Source organism: Ovis canadensis, chromosome 3 (assembly GCF_042477335.2).
Source record: "Ovis canadensis isolate MfBH-ARS-UI-01 breed Bighorn chromosome 3, ARS-UI_OviCan_v2, whole genome shotgun sequence".
Taxonomy (NCBI): Eukaryota; Metazoa; Chordata; class Mammalia; order Artiodactyla; family Bovidae; genus Ovis; species Ovis canadensis.
The window spans coordinates 39,704,368-39,717,445 of record NC_091247.1 but is presented as its reverse complement, the minus strand read 5'-3'; positions in this window follow the sequence as shown (position 1 = coordinate 39,717,445).

The window sequence follows — 13,078 nt, the reverse complement described above, 5'->3', positions numbered from 1 at the left end:
GGCTCTGCTGTGCAGCAAAGGGTTTGTTTACTGTCCTGAGACCCCATAGGGGTAAAGCATTTTGGGAGAGAAGCCAGATCTTCAGTGTTGTTGGATTTGGGGCAAGCCCCTAGGTGCTCATCTGAGAATAAAGCTTTCATAGAAAGGTGTCACTGACTGGGACCTTCTCTCTGCACCTGGCCTGTGAGTCCTTAGGCCTTAAGCAGCAGGAGTAAATGGATGAGCCTGACTCTATCAATAGCTGGAGCAGGACGATCTCACTCTTGTCTCTCACAGGGACCTGACCTGGAAATTCTTGTCTAGGTAGGGGTGATCGTTCTGGATAGTTACGTAAATACCCTACTGAAATTTGAGTGGCAAACAGCAAATGATAGGGGAGGCCAGACCTTTCCCGAGTCATTGGTACTGATGAGTTGAGCCACTCAAGGTCTTTGAGACCGCTTGCTCAGTGATTTCACATTAGTTCTTGCATTTCCAGGGATTCTCATGGTCTAGGTTAAGGCTGTCATCACTGTGGCCACTTCTAGCAGAAAGGGTTTGGTCACAGCTATAATGAAGAAGGGCCACTGAGATCTGTTAGTGCCAGCCTCAGGAAATACCACTCCTGTTTTAATTTTTTCAATAAAGCCCCTTGAAAGTGAAAGTGAAGTTGCTCAGTCGTGTCTGACTCTTTGTGACCCCGTGGACTGTAGCCCACCAGGCTCCTCCGTCTATGGGATTCCACCAGGCTCCTCCATCCATGGGATTCTCCAGGCAAGAATACTGGAGTGGGTTGCCATTTCCTTCTCCAGGGGATCTTCCCGACCCAGGGATTGAACCCAGGTCTCCTGCACTGCAGGCAGACGCTTTAACCTCTGAGCCACCAGGGAAGTTGGGATAAAGCCCCTTATCAGATACAAAGTAGTGGAGGGATCTTCCTCTCTATCAAACAAAACAAAAACTTCGATCCTTTCCCAGAGATCCTGTCTTCCTTGTACTATAGAGGTGAAATCAAAGAAGGCATAAATATTCAACCTCTGACCCTCCTTGTCCACAAGGAAAATTCTGGAAATTCTAGCATTGTTGACTTGGCATTTACCTTTGACCATGTTCTCCTTTCCCTTTCTACCCACCTCCCCAGCAGTCATTTCTATTATGAGGATCTAGTTTGTTAGAGAACAGAAATGCAAGATAATCCTGTTTTGAAATCTCTCATATAAAACATAACACGAAAGAGAGGGACTCATTCTGTCTCATTCCTCTTTAGAACACTGCATGACTCTGGTGCTCCATGGCTCATTGTTCATAGCAGGTAGCCCAGGGGAATGGTAGTGATGGTCATCTCTGGGAGAGCTTCACTGGAGCAGGATCTGCTTAGAGGAGTAATGATAGCCATAGGTAGGGAAACTGCTGTGCCCAGTGGAGATCTGAAGAGAGACCACGGTGCAGAGATCATGGTGCATGCATGTAGACACCGTGAGAGAGAGATTTCTCTGTGTACACAAAGGATTCAAATTACATAAGGTATAGTCTTTGAACAAATTGAACTTAACTAAAAATAAAAATAAAATAAAATAAAAGCCTATCTGAAACACCTTCAAATACTTGAAAACTAAGTAATATAATTTTTACCTGTGATTTTCTTTTTTTGTACTGTTTTTATCTGGTTTTGATATCAGGGTAATAGTGACCTCATAGAATAAGTTTGGGAGTGTTCCTTCTTCTTTAATTGTTTGAAATTGTTTGAGAAGGATAAATATTAATACTTTTTAAATGTTTTTTTATAGAATTGACCTGTGAAAGCATCTAGTCTTGGACTTTCATTTGCTGGGATTTTTTTTTGTTTTGTTTTTGCAAATTCAATTTTATTGCTAGCATTCAATCTGTTCAGACTGTCTATTTCTTCCTGATTCAGTCTTAGAAGGTTGTATGTTTCTAGAAATTAATCTGTTTCTTCTAGGTTGTTCAATTTGTTGGCATATAATTTTTCATAGTATTCTTTTATGATTATTTGTATTTCTATGATATCAGTGGTTACTTCTCTTTCATTCCTTATTTTATTTAGATCCTCTCTCTTTTCTTCTTGATGAGCCTGGCTAAAAGTTGATCAATTCTGTCTATCTTTTCAAAATATCAGGCTTCCCTGGCAGGTCAAGTTGGTAAAGAATCCGCCTGCAATGTAGGAGACGCTGGTTCAATTCCTGGGTCAGGAAGATCCCCTGGAGAAGGGAAATAGGCTATCCACTCCAGTATTCTTGGGCTTCCCTGGTGACTCAGCTCAATGTGGGAGACCTAGTTTCAAAATATAAACTTTTGATTTCATTGGTTTTTTTCCTATTGTTTTGCTTTTGTGTTTTTTTTTTTTTTTGGTCTCCATTTATTTCCTCTGATTGTTATTATTCCTTTTTGCTGACTTTGGGCTTTTCTTGTTCTTCTATTTCTAATTTCTTCAGGTTGTTTATTTGAGATTTTTCTTGTTTCTTGAGGTAGATTTGTATCTCTATAAACCTACCTCTTAGAAATGTTTTTGTTTCATGCTATAGGTTTTGGTGAGTTGTGTTTTTATTTTCTTTTGTCTTGAGCTATTTTCTGATTTCCTCCTTGATTTCTTCATTGACTCATTGGTTTTTCAGTAGCAAAGTGATTTCTAGTTTCATACTGTAATTGAAAAAATGCTTGGTATAATTTCTATCCTCTTAAATTTGTTGAAGCTTGTGTTTAGCATGTGATCTTATGATTCTAATAGACATCATTTGGTCCAATAGAATCATCTTGGATCTTGGATTCTTTTTCAGAATAAACAACTCTGAGCCCATCTCAGGCTTACTTCTTTGTAGGGTGGGCTGGAGAATCTCCATTTTAGTTGGAACTTTTGGAGAATGTTTCATGTGCACCTGAAAAGAGTGTATATGCTGCTGTTTTTGGATGGAATGTCCTATTGGTATCTATGAAGAGTCCAACCTTGTAATGTGTCATTTAAAACCACTGTTTCCTTAATGATTTTCTGCCTGGATATGTCATTGATGTAAGTGGGGTGTCAAAGTCCCCTTCTATTATTGTATTATTGTTAATTTCTTTCTTTATGTCTGTTAATATTTGCTTTACATATTTATGTATGCTCAGTCACTTCAGTTGTGTTCAACTCTTTGCAGCTCCGTGGAGTCTGCCAGGCTCCTCTGTCCATGGTATTTTCTAGGTAAGAGCACTTGAATGGGTTGCAGTGCCCTCCTACAGATGATCTTCCTGACCCAGGGGTCAAATCTGCATCTTGGGCAATGCAGGCAGATTTTTTACCACTGAATCACTGGGGAAGCTCTCTACATATTTAGGTGTTTCTCTATTGGGTGCATATGTGTTAATAAATGTTATATCCTCTTCTTGTATTAATCCTTTTATCATTATATAATGTCTTTCTTTGTCTTTTGTTACAGACTTTATTTTGAAGTCTATTTTGTCTAATATGAATATTGCTATCCCTGCTTTCTTGTCATTTCCATTTGCGTGGAATATCATTTCTACTCCCTCAGTTTCAGTCTGTGTCTTGAGTGTGAGGTGAATCTCTTCACAGTTCTAATGTAAGCAGCATATACACGGGCCTTGTTTCTTTATCCAGTCAACTGCCCTCTGTCTTGGGAGCACTTAGTCTGCTGACATTTAAAATAGTTATTGGTAGGTGTTTACTTATTTTCTATTGTGATATTTGTTTTCTGGTTGTTTTTGTAGTTCTTCCCTGTACTTTTCTTCCTTAGTTTCTTCTGTGGTGATTTGATGATTTTCTTTGGTGGTATGCTAGTGTTCCTTTCTCTCTAGTTTTCGTGTATCTATTGTAGATTTTCGATTTGTGGTTACCATGGGATTCATATATGTTGACCTCTAACTATATCTACTTGTTTCAAACTGGTTGTCATTTAAATTCAAACATAGTCTAAAAGATCTACATTTTACTCCCCTCCCCCACATCTTATGCTTTTGATGTCATATTTTACATTTTTATATTTATCCCTTTACTGTTTATTATCATTATGGCTGATTTTACAATTTTTTTTTTTGTCTTTTAATGTTTGTACTAGCTTGTTTAAGAGATTGCTCTTCTTCAGCCTTTACTATATATTTGTGTTTACTAGAGGGATTTTTCCTTTTCTATAGAGGCTTCCTTCTTTGTGTAGCCTTTTCTTTTCTTCTTAGAGAAGACCCTTTAACTTTTTTAGGGTCAGTTTAATTCTGTTGAACTCTTGTTTTGTGCTTGTCTTCATCTTTCCTTCAATTCTAAATTATATTCTTGTTGGGTAGAGTATCCTAGCTTACTTATCCTAGTTTAAACTTTTTTCCCTTTCAGAACTTAAAATATACCGTGTCACTCCGTTCTGGCCTACAAAGGCCCTTCTGCAGAAAAGGCAGCTGGTCTTATGGGGGCTCCATTGTGTATGACTGTGTGTTTGTCTCTTGCTGCCTGTAACATTTTGTCTTTATCTTTTTAAAGACTAAAGATGTTTCTTACAAACTAGGGGAAAACTTTTGTACCACTAAGAGAAAAATCCTTATTTTACAAGACAATTTAAAAAACACCATTGAGAGTTTGATAATATAACTGTGATAAACTCCAGAGTTCCGGATTTCCAGTTCTTTTCAACTACCCTCTAAAGTAGTACTCAACGCTTTCTGAAAGAATACCAGATCCAGTCACTCCTACTACAGATTATGTCTTGGTGTAAGCCTGTTTGGGTTCACTTGTTTGGGATTCCCTGTGCTTCTTGTACCTGGGTATGTTTCCTTCAGGTTGAGGAGGTTTTCAGCAATTTCATCAGATACACTTTTGAACCACGTCTGTCTTTCTTCTTCTTCTGGGACCCCTGTAATACAAATGTGGGTATGCTTGATATCATCCTAGAGATCCCTTAAACTGTTTTCATTTTTAAACTTTATTTATTTATTTTAATTGGAGGATAATTGCAATATTGTGATGGTTTTTATCTGTTTTCATTTTTTAAATTTGCTTTTCTTTTTTCTGTTTTGATTGATTAATTTCCTTTTTTTCTATCTTCTGGATCACTTATGCATTCTTTTATCTCATCTCCTCTGCTGTCAGTTCCTTCTGATGTGTTTTTCACTTCAGGTATGTTATTCTTCAGTTCTGGCTGGTTCCTTTTTATATTATGTGTGTATATTTTCCTAGATAAAGCTAATTATGGACATGCTTTTTCTCTTGTTTTGTGTGTACTTTGACTAACCTTTGGTTATTGAGACAAATTTTGAGTTATTTCCCTTGGTAGAAAATAACCAAGACTATACATTTGCAAGGGATCTAGCTAAGGTCAGGGGTATACCTGGAACATTGAAACTGTGTTTCTCATAGCAGCTCTGAGGTAAAATATTGATAGATTTGAGCATAAGTCAAGCCCTGATCAGTGAGAAGCAGCCTCTCAGTCGCTGAGCTGACACGCCAAGATTTCTTCTCTTGCCAGGGATAGGGTTGATGTATAGACCTCAGGACTGTGGGCTCAGGATGCTGTGTGTGTCATTCAGCACCATGCCTCATTTTCCTGGTCATCATGAACAATAAACAGCTTGAGCAGGTTGGGAGATATGACCTTTTTTGGGTGACTCCTCACCAGCTTCAGAAGGAATGTACTGATACTAGCAAAACCCTTAAGGAAAGGAAATGAGAAAACCAAAAATAAGAAATCGGCAAGACTTCAGAAGTTTGAGTGTATGCAGTGCTGAATGCCTCCCCAAATTGCTATGATTAGTTTCTGAGAATTTTTCAGGAGGATAGGAACTGTGAAGAGAGGGTCATGTAATCAGGGCTTTTAGCCTAAGGAAGCAAGGCTGTAGGTACCATTTTAAAAACCAAGCATATTTGGTCAGGTTAATGCTTAGCCTTTCTCCACCTCTACTAAATCTGTAAAACTGATATAAATTTGATCTGTAACAACCAGAATAGATGTAAAACATAAAAGAGAACTTTTAGAACCTGTGGATCCTAACCAGGAGGTCCAATAGAATTATCTTGGATTCTTTTTCAGAATAAACATCTCTGAGCCCATCTCAGGCTTACTTCTTTGTAGGGTGGGCTGGAGAATCTCCATTTTAGTTGGATTTATCACTGGGAAGGCCCCTCTTCTATTTTCATCTTTTGGTGCACTGGGCTTCTTGAGAAGATTTTCCCCACTGATGTGGATCTAACTTCCCTGTCAGCTCATATGTGGCAAGAAAATAGCCCTCTGGTGGCGCTAGTGGTAAAGAATCCACCTGCAAATATAAGAGACACAAGAGACGCGCTCAATCCTGGGTCAGGAAGATCCCCTGGAGTAGGGAATGGCAACCCATGCCGGTATTCTTGCCTGGAAAATTCCTTGGACAGAGGAGCCTGGCGGGGTACAATCCATGAAGCTTCAAAGAGTCAGACATGACTGAGCAGCTGAGCACATACATACAAAGCGCGGGACCCCTGGTAATAAGGGGACACGTGGTTTTCTGATAGGCCAGTAGAGGGAGCTGAGAAACAAGGGCTTTCCTCTTGCCAAATATTCCCGTGGCTATGGATGAAGAAGCTCTTTTCATAGCATGAGTGTTAGTCGCTCAGTTGTGTCTGGCTCTTTGCGATCCCATGGTCTGCAACCCATCAGGCTCCTCTGTCCATGGACTTCTCCAGGCAAGAATACTGGAGTGGGTAGCCAGTGGGTTATAATTTCAGTTCAGTTCAGTCACTCAGTCATGTCCAACTCTTTGTGACCCCATGGATTACAGCATGCCAGGCTTCCCTGTCCATCACCAACTCCCAGAGCTTGCTCAAACTCATGTCCATTGAGTCAGTGATGCCATCCAACCACCTCATCCTCTGTCATCCCCTTCTCCCACCTTCAATCTTTCCCAGCATCAGGGTCTTTTCCAATGAGTCAGTTCTTTGCCTTAGGTGGCCAGATTATTGAAGCTTCAGCTTCGGTATCAGTCCTTCCAAGGAGTATTCAGGGTTGATTTCCTTTAGGATTGACTGGTTTGATCTCCTTGCAGTCCAAGGGACTCTTAAGAGTCTTCTCAAATACCATAATTCAAAAGTATCAATTCTTCAGCATTTAGCTTTCTTTGTGGTCCAACTCTCACATCCATACATGACTACTGGAAAAACCATAGCCTTGACTAGACGGACCTTTGTCAGCAAAGTAATGTCTCTGCTTTTGAATATGCTGTCTACATCTATCATAGCTTTCCTTCCAAGGAGCAGGCTTAATTTTATAGCTGCACTCACCATCTGCAGTGATTTTGGAGCCCAAAACATAAAGTCTGTCACTGTTTCCATTGTTTCCCCACCCATTTGCCATAAAGTGATGGGACCAGAAGCCATGATCTTCGTTTTTTGAATGTTGAGTTTAAAGCCAGCTTTTGGACTCTCCTCTTTTACTTTCGTGAAGAGGCTCTTCAGTTGCTCTTTGCTTTCTGCCATAAGGGTGGTGTCATCTGCATATCTGAAGTTATTGATATTTCTCCTGATAATCTTGATTCAAGCTTATGCTTCATGCAGCCCAGCATTCCATATGATGTTCTCTGCATATAAGTTAAATAAGCAGGGTGACAATATACAGCCTTGACGTACTCCTTTCCCAATTTGGAACCAGTCTGCACTTAGTGAAAAGTCTGGTGGCAAGCCCTTCCACTAATCCATAAAAAGAACAGCTAGCATGTCCTACTCAGGACAGATAGCATGAGGTTGATTTTATGCTAGGTCTACAAGGGAGTTAAATAGATAATTTTTAAAGGAAGAAGAGAATCAGCCATAGAAAGGGAGGAAAAAATATTAATTCAATCTAGCCTTGCAATTGTAAAGAGAAATGGAAATACTTTGAAAAAAATACAAAACTTGAATTAAGACGTATTGTTGAATAGAATCCATTAAGTTCTTGAGTAAATGGAATAATGACAATAATTTTGTTCTAGTGGCAGAAGTTCAGATTATTTCCTGGGTAGTAGTGGAGAATGATGATCAGAACCAATGGAACAGAAGTATTATTGGAAGAGGAGAGCCTATTCTTTAGATGGTGAATGGGATAATGATCTAGAGTAAATCAGGCTAAAAACAGTTGTAGGACTTTATCTTAGCCCCTGTGATAAGTCAGGCTTGGCATTCTGATTTTTGCATAGATGAACATCAGCCTAGGATTGCTCAGAGTTGTTCCATCTGAAGGACATGATCAGTTTTTGGTCATTTGCTCCCATTTCAGGTGACTGTTGATACCCCAGACCACTGTTTCTTTCTGGAAGATGTCCCTGCAGTAGGTAAACAGTTTTCTCAAAGTCAAAGTCCTCAGTCAACTGGGTGAAACATTTGTTCCGTGATATGGACTCAGTGGTTTTTTCTAGTTCTTACATAATGAACTGTGATGTCAACTAGGGGCTGACCTTCCCCTCAAGACGTAGGTTAAATTACCTTTGACCTTCTAGTAACTGGGCCTGTGGAAAGTAAAACAGGATTTCTGCTACATTTCCCAAGGGTGGACCAGTCTTACATTGCTCTCTGAGTCTCCTCTGCCTCTTTGGCTTTCTGCTTCCTCCTGGGTTGTATGGGCCATCCCATGCCAAATGTGAAACAGAGCTGCTTTAGTTTCTTTTTTTTTAAAATATGTAATTATTTAAATTTATTATTTTTAATTTTTTTATTTTAGTTTTTTATTTTTTAAATTTTAAAATCTTTAATTCTTACATGCTTTAGTTTCCACCACAAAAACTCACTCAAACAAACATGTGTAAAACTCTTAACAGAAAGAAGGACCTGGCGAAATGAAGGAGATCCAAGTGAGAGTTCACAGCTCAAAATGCAATTACTCCTTCTCAATGGCATCCAACTTTCTCTCCTCCTCTCTGCTTTCCAGTGGATTTCCTGAAGAGGTCCAGTGATTTCTCCTTTCATTTGTAGGTCATTTCAGCCCTTTCCTCTTGAGCCTTCATTTTGGCCTTGCTGGAGCTTCATGCTGAGTAGCAGTGGAGGTGATGTTTTTCCTCAGGTTCTTTTCAAATTATTTTTCCAAAGGAGAAGAGTCTTCTTCCTCAGATGAATTTTGGTGCAAACCAGAGGTTAATATTTTGTCAACCTCAGGACTTCCCTTATGGTCCATTGGTTGAGAATCCCCCTGCCAATGCATGGGACATGGATTTGATCCCTGGTCCAGGAGAGATCCCACAAGCCTTGGAACAGCTAAGCTAGTGCGCCACGGCTACTGAACCTGTGCTCTAGAGCCCTTGAATCACAACTACTAAAGTCCATGTGCCTAGAACCAGCGCTCCACAACAAGGGAAGCTACTGAAATGAGAAGCCTGCACACTGCAACAAAGAGTAGCCCACAGTCACCATGACTAGAGAAAGCCTGTACACAGCAACAAAGACCCAGTGCAGTCAAAGTAAATAAATAAAATAAAAATGATAAAAAATATTTTTTCAAGCTCATGATGATGATTTTAACTCAATAGCTACTCCAAGGTACATTAAGCTCCATTCACAACCTTGATAGTGATACACAGTAATGGATGATTAGAAAGAGGAAGAGAGGGAAAATATTCTTTAGTAAGAAAAACATGTGTTACAAAAGCATTCTTAATAAAGCAATAATACAGATGAAAAGAAAAGTCCAATCAGTTCAGATGGGCACATAATCATAATAAAATATCTCATTACTTCCTTCCACCCCCTCTTCTCCCACCTGCTCCCCAGAGGCAGCCACTTTTGACCATTTCTGCTTTTAGTTCATCTGATGGTTACAATTATAACTTCCCTGAATGAGAGAGATGACTAAGCTCTAAGCATGAGAGTGGACCGTGAGCACTAGAAGGCTTAACTTAAAACATGTGGGCAGGAAGTCAGGTTGGAAACCTTAAAATGCTGAAAGAGAATGGGCCCTTTCACTGTTGGTTGCTTCCTCAAACCCAGTAACCACCATTATCAGCATCACCTGGGAACTCTTCAGAAAAGCAAGTTTTTGGCCTAACCCTGACACTTACTGAACCAGAACTTCTGAGGTGGGTGTTTTAACACATACTCCAGGCGATTCTGATGCACACTCAAGTTTGAGAGGTACTGCCCTAAATCAGCCACAGAATCACATTCCTCTTGCCCACGATTGGCTTAGGGTAGACATGTGACCCTGTTCTGGCTACTGAGATGTGGCAGGTTTGTCTGAGGGGCTTCTGGGAAAAGAGTGCTTTCTCTTAAAAGGGATGCATGAAAGAATGGGAGCCACCCTTCGTCCTTCTGCCAGGAGAGAGTATGGAACTCCCGTGGCATCTTTTGGTGGTTGGGTGAAGTGACAGAGTGAACAGGGCGGAGTTGAGAGGTGGAAAGAACTGATGTCCTAATGATATCCTGCGGCTCTGAAATTAACCATCCTGAAATTATCCTCCCGTGGACTTTTTGTTGTATGCATGGGGGAGGAGAGAGGACAGGCGAATGGACCTACTCTGCCATTTATTTCATAAACATCTGTTCAATCATTTTCATCCCTGAGTCCAGTGCCCCTGTTCTGCAGCAGGCTTCTCTTGGACATGATCTGAGCTGACATCCCTCTGCCAGTGTCTATCCCTCTAATTCTAACTCTTGGCTCGCTTCCAGAGAGTCATGAAAATTCTCAGTCTGCTGATCCTCTCCTATGCTCTCCATTCTTCCTGGTTTTCTTTATTGTCATTTAGATGAGATTGGAGAAGAGCAGAGCAAGAAAAAGAATATGCTTAGTTAGCTTTGCCGACTTGAATCAGAAGTCCTAGTTTGTTTGCTCTTATTGAGACTTGACACCCATTTCCCCTGGTAACCCATTTCAAAAGGAGAAAGAAAGAGGAAGTGCATAGAGAAAGAGGAGAGCTGTTCAGAGTGGTCTCTTCTGGGACATCCATGTAACCCTTGTGAGGCATTTCCATATGTGGAAATTATGCTCAACTTTTTCATGCTGTGGCTTCTCCCAAAATGTGGATCCTTCAAGAGAGACAGGACTACTGCCGTGAGTCAGTGTGGCAGCAGAGAAGCCCAGTAGGGCTCCTGAGCTTGTCTTGTGTGGCTTCTGCCGTTTCCTGGAGCTTGGGACAACATCCTCCCCTCCCAGAAGTAATTGAAACTGAAGTTTCAACTGTCTAGCACAAGAGGATTAAAAATGTGTGTATAGTTTTATCCAAACCCTCAACCACATGAAGTAATCTCTTTTAGCATACATTGATTTATTTATTAATTTTACTGAGTACAGCTGGTTTACAATGCTGTGTTAGTTTCAGATGTACAGCAAAGTGAATCAATTATGCATATACATATAGTCATTCTTTTTCAGATTCTTTCCCCATACAGGTTATCACATGATGTAATCTTGAAGTAGCACTTACACTGTTGAAAAATCACCATGGGATCTCTCTAGAGCCATTTTGGATAGGCATCTGTATTCTACTTTATAGAATAATTTTCCAATCTATACATCTTTCAATCTGATGTGGTTTTGCTGCACCTATTTCAATTTACACTTTGATCATAACGGAGCAATCCATGTGATTCTTCTTCTCTCTGTAAAGGTCAGAATGTGACATTCTGTTGTTTAGAAGCGCAACCCTGGGTTGTTGAGGATCGGCCAGGATGGAGAGGCTTTTTCTAACTCTAGAACGTAGTCAATATATGCCTTTCTTTTTGACCTTCAGATTCTTCCTCTGCAAAAGACAGAGATTAATCGCAGCTTCTGACAGGCTTGCGGTGCTGAGGCTTGACGGGGTGGTAAGCAAAACTGACTGCAATGTTGTGTAAGAAAAATCAAAGGTCTGAAGTGTGAGTACACCATTCCCACCACTGAGAGTGGCAACAATCACTTGATCTATTAAATTTTCACTTAAAAAGTAGATGCATATTCCTGATGCATATTTGTCTGTCTAAACCTTGTCTGTAATGTACTGCCAGAAAAGTTTTGATTTCTTTAAAGTGAGAGTGAAAATTTAAAGGCACATTTTAAAACACTCAGTGTAGAGATTTTTACGATTCTCCCTTGCATTTATCCATCTGTGATTTGACATATTTGATAGTGACATACATTCACTCTCTTTCAAAAGCCATTAACTTAATTTTCATAAAAAGAGTTCTCCTTTTTTCTTCACACTCATATTTCATTGGTTTAGGTAATCAACTTAATCCTATAATTAGAATAGTAAGTACAGCTTGTATTGCCTTGGGATGCACTCACTTGGGAACAGAGCCAACTGAGTTTATACATAGAATATACTTGTTAGGAGTGGAAATGAGTGATGTGATCTGCCCTGGGCATGCCTCAGACACCTGTCAAAGTTTTATAGAGGGCTGAACAGAGTTGGGAAGGTGCCAAGCAAATGTATTCCCTTTGTCCTTGTTCATTGTTGGTGGAAATGTAAATTGGCGTAGCCACTATGGAAAACAGTATGGAGGTTCCTTAAAAACTAAAAATAAAATGACCACATGATCCAGCAATTCTACTCTTGAGTGTATATCTGGAAAAGACAAAAACTCTAATTTGAGAAAATTCTCCTTAGTTCATAGCAGCACAATTTACAATAGCCCAGACATAGCCAAGTACCCATCAACAGACAATTGGCTTAAGAAGATATATATATATGCACACATATATGTATATATATATATGTATACACATACACACACACACATATATATGTGTGTGTATGTATATATATGTGTGTGTGTGTATATACACATGTGTGCAGGCTCAGTCACTCAGTCATGTCTGACTTTTTGTGACCCCGTGGAGTAGTCTGCCAGGCTCCTCTGTCTATGGGATTTCCCAGGTAAGAATACTGGACTAGGGTGCCATTATGTGGCTCATGCATTGGCAGGTGGCTTCTTTACCACTGAGCCGCCTGGGAAGACGTGTATATGCACCCACACACATTAAAAAGAACGACATATTGCCATTTATAGCAACACGGATGGACCTACAAAACATTGTACTTAGTGAACTGAGTCACACAGAGAAAGACAAATATATGTGGAATCTAAAAAATAATACAAATGAATCTATGTATAAAACAGAAACAGACTCAGACATAGGAAACAAATTTGTGGTTACCAAAGGGGAAAGAGAGAACAGGGGATAAATTAGGAGTA